The following is a 13,635-nucleotide window of genomic DNA, read 5'->3' on the forward strand; positions in this document are numbered from 1 at the left end:
CGGATCATAAAATCCTTAAATACCTGTTCGAAACATTAACCATTCAAGAAATGAATGCTAATGATCGCTACAAGGTACAAGATGAATGACACTAACTAATTACAAGAGAAGAAACGAGGATTATATTTATATACATGTCAAAAAGACTCACCCAATTGTGTAAAGCTCGACGGAGACCGGCAGAATTTACTTCCAAAAGAGTTTAATTGTCACTCCAGGTATCATCTTCTTCACCGTCGTCGCTCCCAGCAGCCTGAACAAGCTTGCCAACTGTTAATTTAATGTTATGATCAGGGATTCAAATAGTGGGACGCAAACGCGATCGCGTCCGTTATTTCGCGGTCGCGCCGTCGTCCGAAACCGATATTGTTGAGTTTAACAAGTAGGTAACAGATTCACACCGGTAACGCCCGTAATTTAACGGGATAACGGTGGATAGCGCCGCGCTATCACCGTTTTCAACCGTTACTGGGAAAAAAATAGAATTCTCACCCAAAAACGCAAAGATCTAACCGGAAAAGACTCACCATCGGAATAAAACGTAAAAAAGCTGAAATTATCACTCAAAAAAACTCTTAAACTCTAGAAAAAATAGAAAACACATCATCAGGAAGACTCACCGGTTACAAGTCATCAAGGCAAAGATCAAACCTAAAAGAGAACAAGCCGACAAAACAAAGCTATTTTGAGGAAAATCTTGAGTCTTATGAGCTTCGTTGCCGGTGAAAAATATGCTAGAGTATGCTCGCTCCTATGAAAAACGAAAGGTTAAACTTAAAAGTGAGAAGAGAATAGAGATATAAGACTTAAAATTATATTAAAATATTAAATAGCTTCTGGTAAGTTCTTTTGTTTTTACGTTTGATTTTTAATTCAAAAAACAATAAGTATATTGTTTTTGGGCCGTTTACTTCTATTTCCTATTTTCTATTTTTTTAATTTTTTAAATAAATTCTTAAATATTTTAAGGGATATATTAATTTATCATCCCTCCAATCTTTTAGAATTTATAATTTAATCCTTATTTTAGAATATAAACTTTAATTTTTATTTAATTTAATCCTAAGTTTGTGTTCTTTAAGTTTATACTTTTATTTTAATTCTATTCAATTTAGTCGTGTTCTATTCAATTTAGTCGTGTTGCGGCTTTAATTATTATACGTCATAGTTTTATGTTCTTACATTAATGATTGAACATCTTATTTCTTTTAAATAATAATGTATCACAATGTCATCAACTCATTATTAATTATCTTACCCTATCATCGGATTTTTAAAGTCTTCTATTTGATTAAACTATATTATATATATATGTCATTTTTGTTTAGAAAACATTATAAAGATATTGAAAATGACTCATTATAATTATAATTATATGTTTTAGTATAAGTTGTGCGAAATTTTAAAAAATTCACGACCGCGACACCCGCAGTGACCGCGATGGCAGCCGTTATGTCCGCAACCGCGATAAACGCAACGCGACCGAAAACGTGACCGCGAACGCTATTTAAAACCCTGGTTATGATAAAACAAGTGGGAATAAAAAGGTGAAAGGGGACAATTGGTAACATGACGGATTGCATTTGCTTTCTGCAAAATCGAGTGACTGAGACATTGGTCATGGAAGCAGAAGTAACGGTTGGATTTGAAGTGACTGTGGGTTTTAGGTTAAGAGACTGAAATAGCAAAGAACACAAAGCGAGTAAATAAATTATACCATTTTTGGGTAACATCCTTTCCACGGGATTTATGAGTCTACACATTATATATGGATTACCTTAATTCAAAGCAATTAAACAAAATCCAACTGCTCAGATCAAGATGTCATAGTAGTATCAAGATATTGTCATGGTCGGGGGAGAAGGACGAGGGGACGAACGAGATAACGAAGAAGGAATTGAGGAAAATGAAAGTCACGGGTTAAGGATTGCTGAGCGATTTGGGGATTGTTACTTGATGAAGCATGCATGTGGAAAGCACGGGTTCACTAACCATCAGGAGCTTAAGTGATCCATCAGCAGGGAGGCCCAATGGAGAAGCCCAATTTAATCTGCAGTAACAGAAACTAGTTAGAGAAATAGCTAGCTAGCTCACTAGATTCTCTAATACACTTGTATAAATATAAAATGTACCTGTAAAGGAGAATTATGCTATTTTTAGAATGAATTTATGATTTTCTTCAATCCTATCTGCTTCTTCTTTTGAAATCTCTCTTTTCTCTACTTCATTATCTCGCATCCATCACAATTTGGTATCCAGAGTCAAAATTTTCCTGGCAAATCATTATTGGAATGACAAAGAAAAATCAAAACATGTCTGAAACACCGGAATTTACTGCATTACAAAAACAACTGGAGGAGTTATCAATGCTGGTCAAGCAATCTCAGGATGATACGAAAATTCCTAAATGATAGGAGAACCAAGAAAATTGACTTACTTCCTTGGAATCCAGGATGGCCACTAATCAAGGGTATGTGGAGGAACTATTGAAGATTCTAACTGGTAGAAATGGGGAGCAGAACCAGTCTGATAATGATCAGGTACAGACCCCTAACACTTCTAAAACAGATGGAAAACACCCTGTAAAGGTTACAGTGCTTAATGATAAGACCAAGTTTACTTATAACCCTGATGAACCTGGGATTCTAAGAACCAAACCAGGGGATTTACCTAGTTTTAAAAATGATATCCAAATAGGAGAGAACAGTGCTGTTAGAAATAATATAGTTGGCTTAGAAGAGGATAGAAGAGGCACTGGAGGTTCTTCTAATACTACAGGGTTAATGTGGCATAGACCCAAGATTGAGTTACCCTTTTTTGAAGGAAATAATCCATGAGGGTGGATACAAAAATGCCTCAAATATTTTTCTTTATGTAGTATTGCAGAGGAACAAAGGGTGGAGGTGGCTACAATGTATTTAATGGGGAAAGCAGAAATCTGGTTTGATGGTTATATCATGCATAAGCATCATGTGACATGGCATGAGTTTGAGGCAGATCTTTGCCATAGATTTTGTGATAGGTCTTTTGCTGACATAGTTGAGGAGTTTACAAAATTAGTGCAGTGGTCAGTGGAGGAGTACCATGACAGGTTTGAGGAATTACAATCTCATATACTTTTACAAAATTCTACTCTTGGTGAAGAGTTCCTTGTCTCACTTTTTACAGTGGACTAAGAGAAGATATTAAACACAGAGTGAAGGATTTGGAATCGAAGACACTTTCTGAAGCTTGCAGACAAACTAAGTTGTATGAGCTTTCTGTGGAATTTGAGAACAAAAGATGGAGAACATTTTTTAGAAACCCATCCTACCCAAACCCATTACCTACTCCTAAGCCAAATTTCCCACCATCACAACAGAAAAGTTCAGTTCTTGTACCTCCAAAACAGAATCTCCTAGACTACAGAAGACAAAATAATTTATGTTTTAAGTGTGATGAGAAATTCTCTCCAGGGCATCAATGTAAGACAAGACATTTGAACATGATGATTGAAGAGGAACCTGCTATATCCTCAGAGACTTTACCAAAAGAGGCAGATCAACAAGTATTACAAGAAGATGAGAGCCTAGAAATCTCTATGAATGCTATCACGGGGTGTATTGGGCATAATACATTGAGAATACAGGGCACTATTTTAGGCAGACCATTGGACATAATCCACAGTTTTTTAACACCTCAATGGGCTGATGCAGGTATTCATGTGACTACACCCTATCATTTAGCTATTACAGTAGCTAATGGACAACAACTTTACAGTTCAACAAGATGTAACAAGGTGGAATGGCAGATGCAGGGACATTCATTTATTCATGATTTTAGACTTCTTCAATTGGGGGAAGTGATATGGACTTAGGTGTGGATTGTATGAAGTTATTCAACCCCATCTTGATGGACTTTAATAAACTGACACTCAGTTTTGTACATCAAGATGAACAGATTGTTATACATGGAAAACAACCCTCAAATTTTTTGCAACAAATTTCAGGAGCTACACTATTGAAGATGACAGTTTCAGACTCTGCTGTATTGGGGCATGTAGTATTGATGACTATGGCAGAAAGTTCAAAACCTATTCCTACAACTATTCAACCTCTATTGGAAAAATACAATTCTATTTTTGCTGAGCCTACATGTCTTCCACCTACAAGAAACCATGATCATGCTATTCCTCTAAAGTCTGATTCTATGCCTGTTAATTTAAGGCCTTATAGATTCCCTCATAACCAAAAAGCTGAAGTGGAAAAACAAATTGCTACTATGTTATCCTCTGCTATTATTCAACCTAGCAAAAGTCCTTTTGCTTCTCCATGCCTTCTCATTAAAAAGAAGGATGGTACTTGGAGGTTCTGTGTTGATTATAGACAGTTGAACAATATGACCATCAAGGATAAATTTCCTATTCATATTGTATAGGATTTATTGGATGAGCTACATGGTGCTGTCTACTTTTCAAAGATTGATCTAAGGTCAGGTTATTGGCATATCAGAATTAAAAAGGAAGACATTTATAAAACATCATTCAAAACTCATCAGGGCCATTATGAGTTTAAGGTAATGCCCTTTGGTCTCACTAATGCTCCTACAACATTTCAGACATTAATGAATGAATTATTTAGTTCATTCCTTAGAAAGTTTGTTTTGGTGTTTTTTGATGACATATTAGTTTACAGTTGCTTTATGACAGACCATATTCTTCATTTACAATTGGTTTTGGATATTTTGCAAAATAACCAGTTATTTGCAAAGTTGTCTAAGTGTTTCTTTGGCCAGACCCAAGAGGAGTACTTGGGACATATTATTTCAGCTGCTGGTGTAGTTACTGATCCTAGTAAGGTGGAAGTAATGAGGAATTGGCCTTTGCCTAAATCCTTAAAATTATTGAGAGGATTTTTGGGTTTAACAGGCTACTACAGAAGATTTATCAAAGATTATGGCACTATCAGTAAACCCTTGACTCAGATGCTGAAAAAAGACTGTTTTAAGTGGCAGTGCAACTTTGACTGCTTTTGAAGAGATAAAGAGAGCTATGTGTGTTGCCCCTGTTCTAGTTCTACCAGACTTTAACAAAAAAAATTATTTGGAAACTGATGTCAGCTCTAGAGGCATAGGTGTTGTTTTATCTCAAGATGGCAGACCTATTCCATTTCTAAGTAAAGCTATAAGTCCTAGACATGCTGCTCTATCCATTTATGAGAGGGAATATCTTGCTATTATATTAGCAGTCTCTAAGTGGAGAAACTATTTAAAAAACAAACCTTTTATCATTAAAACAGATCATGAGCCTCTAAAGTACCTATTGGAGCAGAAATTAACTACTGCAATTCAGAAAAGAGGACTGACAAAACTATTGGGATTGGATTATACTATCCAATACAAAAAAGTCAAATAAAATGTTGTAGCAGATGCCTTATCTAGACAATGGGAAGATCAAGGTCAGTGTCTTGCTATGGGAACTGCCTTAATTATTCCTAGTTGGGTTCAAGAAGTGGAGGAAAGTTACAAGGAGGATCTGCCTGTTACTGAATGGATTTTCATTTTAACAGTAAATGCTACTGCTAATCCTAAGTGGAAATATTCCAAAGGAATTCTCAGATTTCAAGACGGTTTAAATTGATACTAAGGGCTCTCTTAGACTACAGATTCTTCAAACCCTACATGATTCACCTCATGGAGGTCATTCAAGAACTCAAGCCACTTATCAAAGAATTAGAGCTTATTTTTATTGGCCTAGAATTAAAGCTATGGTGGTCACTTATGTAAGAGCTTGTGCAGTTTGTCAGCAAACTAAAGTGGAGCATGTTGCTAGACCTGGTCTACTTCAACCATTACCTGTTCCTCAACAGGCTTGGGAGGTAATCACTATGGATTTTATAGAAGGTTTACCTACTTCTTTGAAGAAGAATTGTATCTTGGTGGTGGTTGACAAGTTCACCAAGTACAATCATTTTTTGGCACTGTCTCACCCTTACTTTCCTGCTGAAGTAGCTAAACTGTATTTGGACAACATTTTTAAGCTTCATGGCCAACCTAAAATGGCCATTTCAGACAGATATAAAACCTTCACTAGTATCTTTTTGGAGAGAACTAATGAAGCAGCTAGGTATTAAGACTCTATTTAGTACTGCTTATCACCCAAAGACTGATGGACAAATTGAAAGGGTTAATCAGTGTCTTGAGCAATATTTAAGGGGTTTGTGTTTTTTCCAACCAAAGAAGTGGGCTAAATGGTTGTCTCATGCAGAGTGGTGGTATAATACCACCTACCTACAACCCTAAAACTAACACCATTTCAAGTCTTATATGGCTACAGACGCCCTACAATGGTGTGGTAAATAGAATCACAAGTGCAATCTGTCAGTGACCTAATGCAGATTAGAGAGGACATTCGACAGTTAGTGAAATCACAACTAGAAAATGTAGCCAATCGCATGAAATAGAAAGCTGATAAGAAAAGATCTGAGAGAAATTTTGCAGTGGGAGAAGACGTTTACCTGAAATTACAGCTCTATCGCCAAACATCTTTGGCTCTGCGAGAAACCTAAAATTAGCAGCACGATACTATGACCCTTACAAAATTAAAGAAAAATTGGCGAGGTTCCATACCGTTTGGATTTACCTAAGACGCCGCGTTTGCATCCAATTTTTCACGTGAGTCTTTTGAAGAAACACATTGGGGAATCGACAATTTTTTAAACGGATCCTCCTGTAATGGATGAAGAAGGCCAGATTCGAATCGAGCCTTCTAAAATAATGGAAAGACTAGTAGTGAACAAAAACCACAAACCTGTCACTCAATTATTGGTGCGATGGATGAATCGAATGATACTTGGGAAGACTACTGTCCTCAGAGGACAGTCTCCTAACTTTGATCCTTGTGGACAAGGGCGGGCATTGTCATGGTAGGGGGAGAAGAATGAGGGGACGAACGAGAGAACGAAGAAGGAATTGGGGAAAATGAAAGTCAAGGGTTAGGGATTGCTGAGGGAATTGGGGATTGTTACCTGATGAAGCATGCACGTGGGAAGCACGGGTTTATTAACCATCAGCAGCTTAAGTGATCCATTAGGAGGGAGGCCCAATGGAAAAGCCCAATTCAATCTGCAGTAACATAAATCAGTTAGAGAAATAGCCAGCTGGCTCACTAGATTCTCTAGTACACTTGTATAAAAATAAAATGTACTTGTAAAGGAGAATTATGCATATTTTTTAAAATGAATTTCTGATTTTCTTCAATCCTATCTGCTTCTTCTTCTGAAATCTGTCTTTTCTCTACTTCATTATCTCGCATCCATCACAGATATTCACAATCAAAGAACACAAAAATGCTCAATCTAAACCAATGAACTCCAGCAATCCAGCTTTTTCCCATGCCAAAGGAATTTCTTTTACTTTTCTCCTTTTTATAGGAGAAAGAACGGACTACTGATGGGAAACTATTATATGAGTGGAATAGTGGTGGGAAACTATTATATCTCAAAACAATGTTCAAGGCAGATAAAATTAGTTATTTAAGTCGAATTTTTTACAAAATAAATGAAATTTTTACAAAATAAATGAAATTTTTGAAGTATGTACGTACCCGTTTTCTGTTTTTATTTCCTTTCCTTTTCGGGGAATTAGATCAAAGAAATTGTTCTTCAAAGTTGTAGAAATTCTAATCTCTAAAGGTAGAGCCAAACTGGGAGATTCATTTTTCATTTTAGTGATGGAGAGAAACAAATCAAGAAAGAAATGACTACTCACCTTAGTTCTGATATGATGCAAGAATTCTTCGTTTTCATCAACACCACTGCCACTAATCAACTGGTTTGCGTCTTTCTGCTTATTCAACTTCTCTAGATTCACCTGCATGCATAAGTCTTTCTTCCTATACAACTTCTCTTGGTCCACCTGCATGCATAATTTCTTTTATGATTTATATACAAGGAGTTTCCACTTTATAAGATTTTTCAATGTGAAATGTTTAAAAGAAATTTTTGAAAATACTGCTATAATACCTTTTTATCTGGTTCTAATGCAATTCCATTGTCATGTATTTGTTGTTGCTTAAGAGAGGGTGGCTTAGGCTTCTGAGAGATGATAGACCCTAAAAGTTTCAGATCAAGCTCATGTCTGAGTGACTCTGATAATGCATGTTGTCTTTCTTCTGTCACATCAAAGCAGGGTTCTGAAACCCGACATTGTGGAGGAGGAGATGCTGCTGATAATGATGTGAGCTTCATAGCATTTTGCAATTCTAGATGGTTCTTTTGATTGGAATTGCTTTTGGTTTCATCCTGTAGTACGGGGTTAATAGAATCAAAACTTGAGAGATCAGGCAGCACAAGAAGAGATGGTTCTAAACCATTCCCATGAACTATACTTTTGTTTCCCCTATTAACATGGGCACTATTGTTGGCTTCTTCCCATATTTGTAACGAGCTTGAAACAGGTTCCATTGATGATAATCTTCTTAATGCATCATACAAATCAGGGTCCTTACTTTCAGGGGTTTCGCCAGATTCCCACTGCTCAGAATTTGACTCAGAGCAATGACTAAGACAATCATCTGAAAAATAAGGGGATGATCTGCAGAAAGTGTCATCATCAGAGTCCGAAGCAACATCATGACCAGGAAAGGCAGGAAGTGGGACCAATTGGAAAGCAGGAAAGATGTCCCTAATGCTTTCCTGATAATGGTTCCCATCAGGAAATTGCAATCTGAGTTTGGAAGTCTCACATCCATCTATAGGGTTGAAAGATATTTTCATAAGTTCAAGTGGTGGAGAAGAAGTGAATTTACAGGACATCCATTTCCAATCTGTTCATTGAAGGCTGTCCAGGAAATTTTCTGATTTGATGTGCTCTGATGTCCATTCCTCTGTTCAGATGCCCCAGTTTTAGAAGTGGTTGGTTCAGATTCACCATTATGGCCGATCGACACATTTCTTTGAAAACCATTTACAAGTGATTTATGGCCAAATCCAAACATCCGAGATGAGTTGTCATCATTCTCTTCATCAAATTCAATAGATGTAGCTTTGACATTGAGAGTGACCGGTTGATTGTTTCCATGTGAGAATGAAGTGCTTACGCACGAATCATCACCATTAAAAACATCAAGACTACTATTAGAATGAGAAGTAACAGGTTTTGCAAGATTGGCATCCAAATCAGCTATCGGAAGGGAAGTTTTCTCACTACATGAACCTGGAAGCTTCTGAATACTTTCTTCATTCTCAACAGCTTTAAATGAATTTCCTTCAGGTCCATTGCGCAAGGCCATAACAGTTTGATTTGGAGGACCAAATGCTGGGTGCAGAACCCTTACTTGTAGTTGATACAGCAAAATCAGGAGGTTTTGATGGCTTAAGTCCCAAAAGACCACCATTTGTCCAGAACCCTACTGAATGCACACCAGAAAATTCAGTACGGGAATTTTGGGAGTCACTGGCACTGTTTATGATCCTATCACTTGTTGGATCAGAAACTGAGGAGCCACAGGATGATGATGGATCACTGATGACAGGTTCCAGTAGTGAAATATTATGAATTTCATCATTCGTGCATAAATCTGTACTGGGTAAATTGTCCGGATCAGAAAATTTCCCCGAGAACTGCATCATCTGTTTACTGGAAAAATTCTGAGGGAGATAGTTCAGGAAAACTCGTGGAGATCCCAATGCCTGAAATGATATTGGATGAGGCAGAGGATTCAATTATTAATGGATGATGGTCTGCATTATCATCTGTAACCGCAGGCAACATCTGTACTGGGTGAATATTATGAATTTCATCAGTCGTGCAGAAATCTGTACCAGGTAAATTGTCAGGATCAGAAGATTTCCCCGAGAGTTGCAACATCAGTTCAATGGGAAGATTCAGTGAGGGATCTGGGTCAGGTAAACTCGTGGAGATTCCATTGCTAGAAATGATATTCGATGAGGCAGAGGATTCAACTATATATAGATGATGAACTACATTATCATCTGTAACTGCGGGCATTGCATCTTCTCTATTCTCAGTGCTAACATGGTTAGCACCATCATTCTGCTCCACTTCCCATTTCATTTGGCACTCGACTTCATTTCCAGACCACTTCTCCACCGCTATTTTTGTATAGCACCCAATATCATTTTCAGATTCTGACTCTATTGTGTTCAGTGCATCCATGTAATAGTCTGGTTCAATTTCAACTTCGTAATTTTGGTTCTCAATAGAACTTGATTGGAGAGCATCCATGTGATTAGATGGGATATCCATTTGGTCACCATCCCCAAGACTGACAGCTCCAGTTTCATGCACATCTACGTCAAAGTTCATCTCAGGAACTTCACCTGTGTCCCAATTTCCTGCTTTGGACTCTATTTCTGCCACTTCATCCCACATTACATAAGATGGACTTGGGACAATATGCTCTTGTGATGAACGGTGAGATAAGTTATCATTTATAACCGGAGTTTGTTCAACAGGAAAATCTGAACCAAGGGTATCAGTTTCATGCAGCAACCTAGAAGAAAGTTCCTTGAGTTCCTGTTCCTCAGGAAGCATGGATGAACCCAGTTCTGAAACAAATTCATTATATACAGAGGCAGTTCTTGAATCAAATAAACTTGAACGCTCTCCCACTTCAGACCTCAGCACCATGTCGACTGTATATGCAGTTTGAGGGGAAGAAATTTGCCCCATATCAATTGGAGAAGTAAATTGCATTCTGCATTGTCAGGTTTCTCTTAGTCTTCAGTTTAATACGATCTTATTTAATACATTAAGTCAAATGAAAATGTACATACATTTTGTTGATATGGTTGTCCATTAGAATGTGAGAGCACGTAAGCAGTTATATGCATATACATGTAATAATACCTGCTACTATGATTAAATAATGACGCACCACGTGACAGTTTGCCATTCCTGTGGGGTGATCTTTTTTTCTGGTCACCATTCCCAATTTAAAGTCAGAAATTATTCCAAAATGAAGGACATGTAGGCTATTCAGTTAGAACATGAGCCTGAAAAAGTTATAAACGCATTCAGTGTACCTCCACATATAGGAGTCCTAGAAACAAATACATTCCTAGTAATTGTGACGTGAAGAATTTCATTTGACAAAAGAGTAAAGTAATTAATTACTTAATTAACATGAATTGAGAGTCGATACATGTGAAAATTGATTGAAAGGTAGATAAATGCTCCTCAAAATGTCAGGATACGAAGCCTGGACAGTTAATAGAGTAAAATGATACCTTGCTTTTACGAGTCATCCTATTTCTTGGGTATTTCTCAGCATCTTCTTCAATGGAGATACCTGATGCTCTCCTGAAGTAAGTTGGATCTGAATATCTCTTCAAACAAGAGCCAGAGCCACCGGCATCAAATCTGATAGCAAAGCAGAAATAAGAATCCAAAACAAATACACAAACCGACACACACATAACAAATCCATTTACTTGAACATGTTTTTAATTGCAAAAAGGGGCAGTGGATGTCAGCAACTATACTTGTCAAGCAAGTGCAGAGATGGAGGGTCGCGAGCGACAAACTTCATAGGAATCCATAAAAAAGCGTGGCAAGTCATTGTAGATGAAAATGTTTTTCTCAATGTGTGTTCGAGGGTGCCATTGGGAACCTGTATAGCAAGGGCAACTGCCCCATTAAGATTTTATAAAAGTTACCAATAGCTAATACAAAAGTTCCAAACTTGAAACTAGTTTTCGCACAATTAAGAAAGAAACAAGATTGTTTTCCTTGTTTACTGATTCTTAAACATAAAGCTGTATTATATTCAATGTTCTGCAAGAAAATAACATAAATCTATAATGCAACTAAAAGAAGATAAAAATTGATAAAGAAAACAGTCATTTCAAGGTCCATTTAGTATGAAATCAATGTAAACCTTCCATCGAACATGTTTCCAACATAGCTTTTCAACACACTGGTCTCAGTACATGAAAACTGCTTCAAGAGCCAGTATTAAATAATAAGTGATGACTGATGCCACCTGATTGACCAAAAATGAGCTTTTCCTTGAAAATAAGTTCTTATTGACTGTTTTATTTCTCAGAGAAAAAAGTTCTTATTAATTATTGGAACTTCAATAACTAAGATGTCTTTGTATACTAGTGAAAATCAGCATCTATGTTCTTGTTCTCAATCCAAATTCAGGTAACAAATGCCAAAAGACCAAAGCATAAAAGCATCATACTACATGAATAAAACAAACCAGATGAATATAAAAAGAAAAAAAAAGATGAAAGTATTATGTACTGAAATCATGCATCCCTTTAACAGTACAATCAACGCAAAAGAAGAAGAAGAAGAAGCATCATCTACCGAGAAAACTAGAGGCCTTCCGAGCAAAAGACGTGTACAGAGGCCATACCAGCCGTGTAAGCAAAGTGTTGTTTGGGAAAGAACAGCTTTCTCAAAAGGCGGAAATGCTGCTTCAATCCGCTGCAGACGAACCGTCAATTTGTGACTTCTAGAAGCTGTGCTCATCACTTGCTCTTGTAATCCATGAAAAACCTCTGCTGCAAATCTACAACATAACAAACAAATCGCAACAGTTAATTATATTTGTTAAAAAACATAATTGATTTTTTTTTTAAAAAGAATAAGCTAAACAGTTAGAGAAGTAATACGAAAATCCTGTAAGCTCTCAATTTGTACTAATTCTTAGCATGCAAGGAACCAGAAGAACAATTTCAAACTGTAAAATCCAATAAACCGAATAAAAGAGTGAACATACTCAGCAAGGTCGCCTAATTGCCGTAAGATCCCGACGAGACCGGAGACGATGACGCCATCGAGAACAGCTTTAGGATCTTCTCTCTTGGCTCCCTTGTAAAGCTCAGGTTTACCAAGGCCATACTTGTTCCTTACTTGAGCTCTAATCAGAGGCATTTTCAAAATTTCACTCCAAAAAATTCAAGAGAGAAATTCAAAAGAACAGTATGCCGAGTGAATAAAAAAAATGAATGGAACTATATCAGGAGAAACAAATGATACAATTATTTAAGTAAATTATTGTGGTGTTTGCTAAAGAGGGGAAGAGAGAGCATGTGGAGAGATTTGAGCATAACTAACTTTTGAAAGAGAAAGAGGAAGAAGAAGAAGAAGATGAACATTGCCCGCACTGCAAGGCATGCTCTCCTGAACATTATGTTGCTACAGTCTACACAGTCAATAAGCCAGATTTTGTTGACCGAAAGTACGAAGTTGACCTTTTATTTTCAATTGAATGACATGCGTGTCCCTTGCTTGAAATCTCAGGTGCATGGTAAAAATACTATAAAGTAGTCCCTGTACTATATTGCAATATATATTTCAGTCCCTACAACATTAAATGGGCCAAAAGAACCTTTAAGGGGGGAAAAACACATAATCTAATTTAAAGAAATTTAACTATATTATCAATTACATTCAATTATTAAATTTAAAACATATGATTAAATCCTTAAAATTAAAAATGGTAAAACTAAATTTTAAATATATGAAATACGAAACTTCAAATGAAAATCGAGAGATAGAGTACTCAACTAGTCAGTTTACTGTTGCTAACAGCCCGATGGAGCTCCAAATCCAATTTTACCTAGGTCCGTTTGGTAATACTTTATAAAAGTACTTTTAGCAAATAACCCATTTGATAGTAAA

The 13,635-nt window shown here is 36.7% G+C and overlaps 1 pseudogene; it reads right to left on the reverse strand.

The window, feature by feature from the left end:
- Positions 1–1,503: 1,503 nt before the first annotated feature.
- On the reverse strand, positions 1,504–13,001 carry LOC120170812 (annotated as a pseudogene).
- Between the last annotated feature and the right edge of the window lie 634 nt (positions 13,002–13,635).

The sequence above is a fragment of the Hibiscus syriacus genome, unplaced genomic scaffold (genome assembly GCF_006381635.1).
Source record: "Hibiscus syriacus cultivar Baekdansim isolate YM2019G1 unplaced genomic scaffold, ASM638163v2 tig00111794_pilon, whole genome shotgun sequence".
In the NCBI taxonomy this organism is placed as follows: domain Eukaryota; kingdom Viridiplantae; phylum Streptophyta; class Magnoliopsida; order Malvales; family Malvaceae; genus Hibiscus; species Hibiscus syriacus.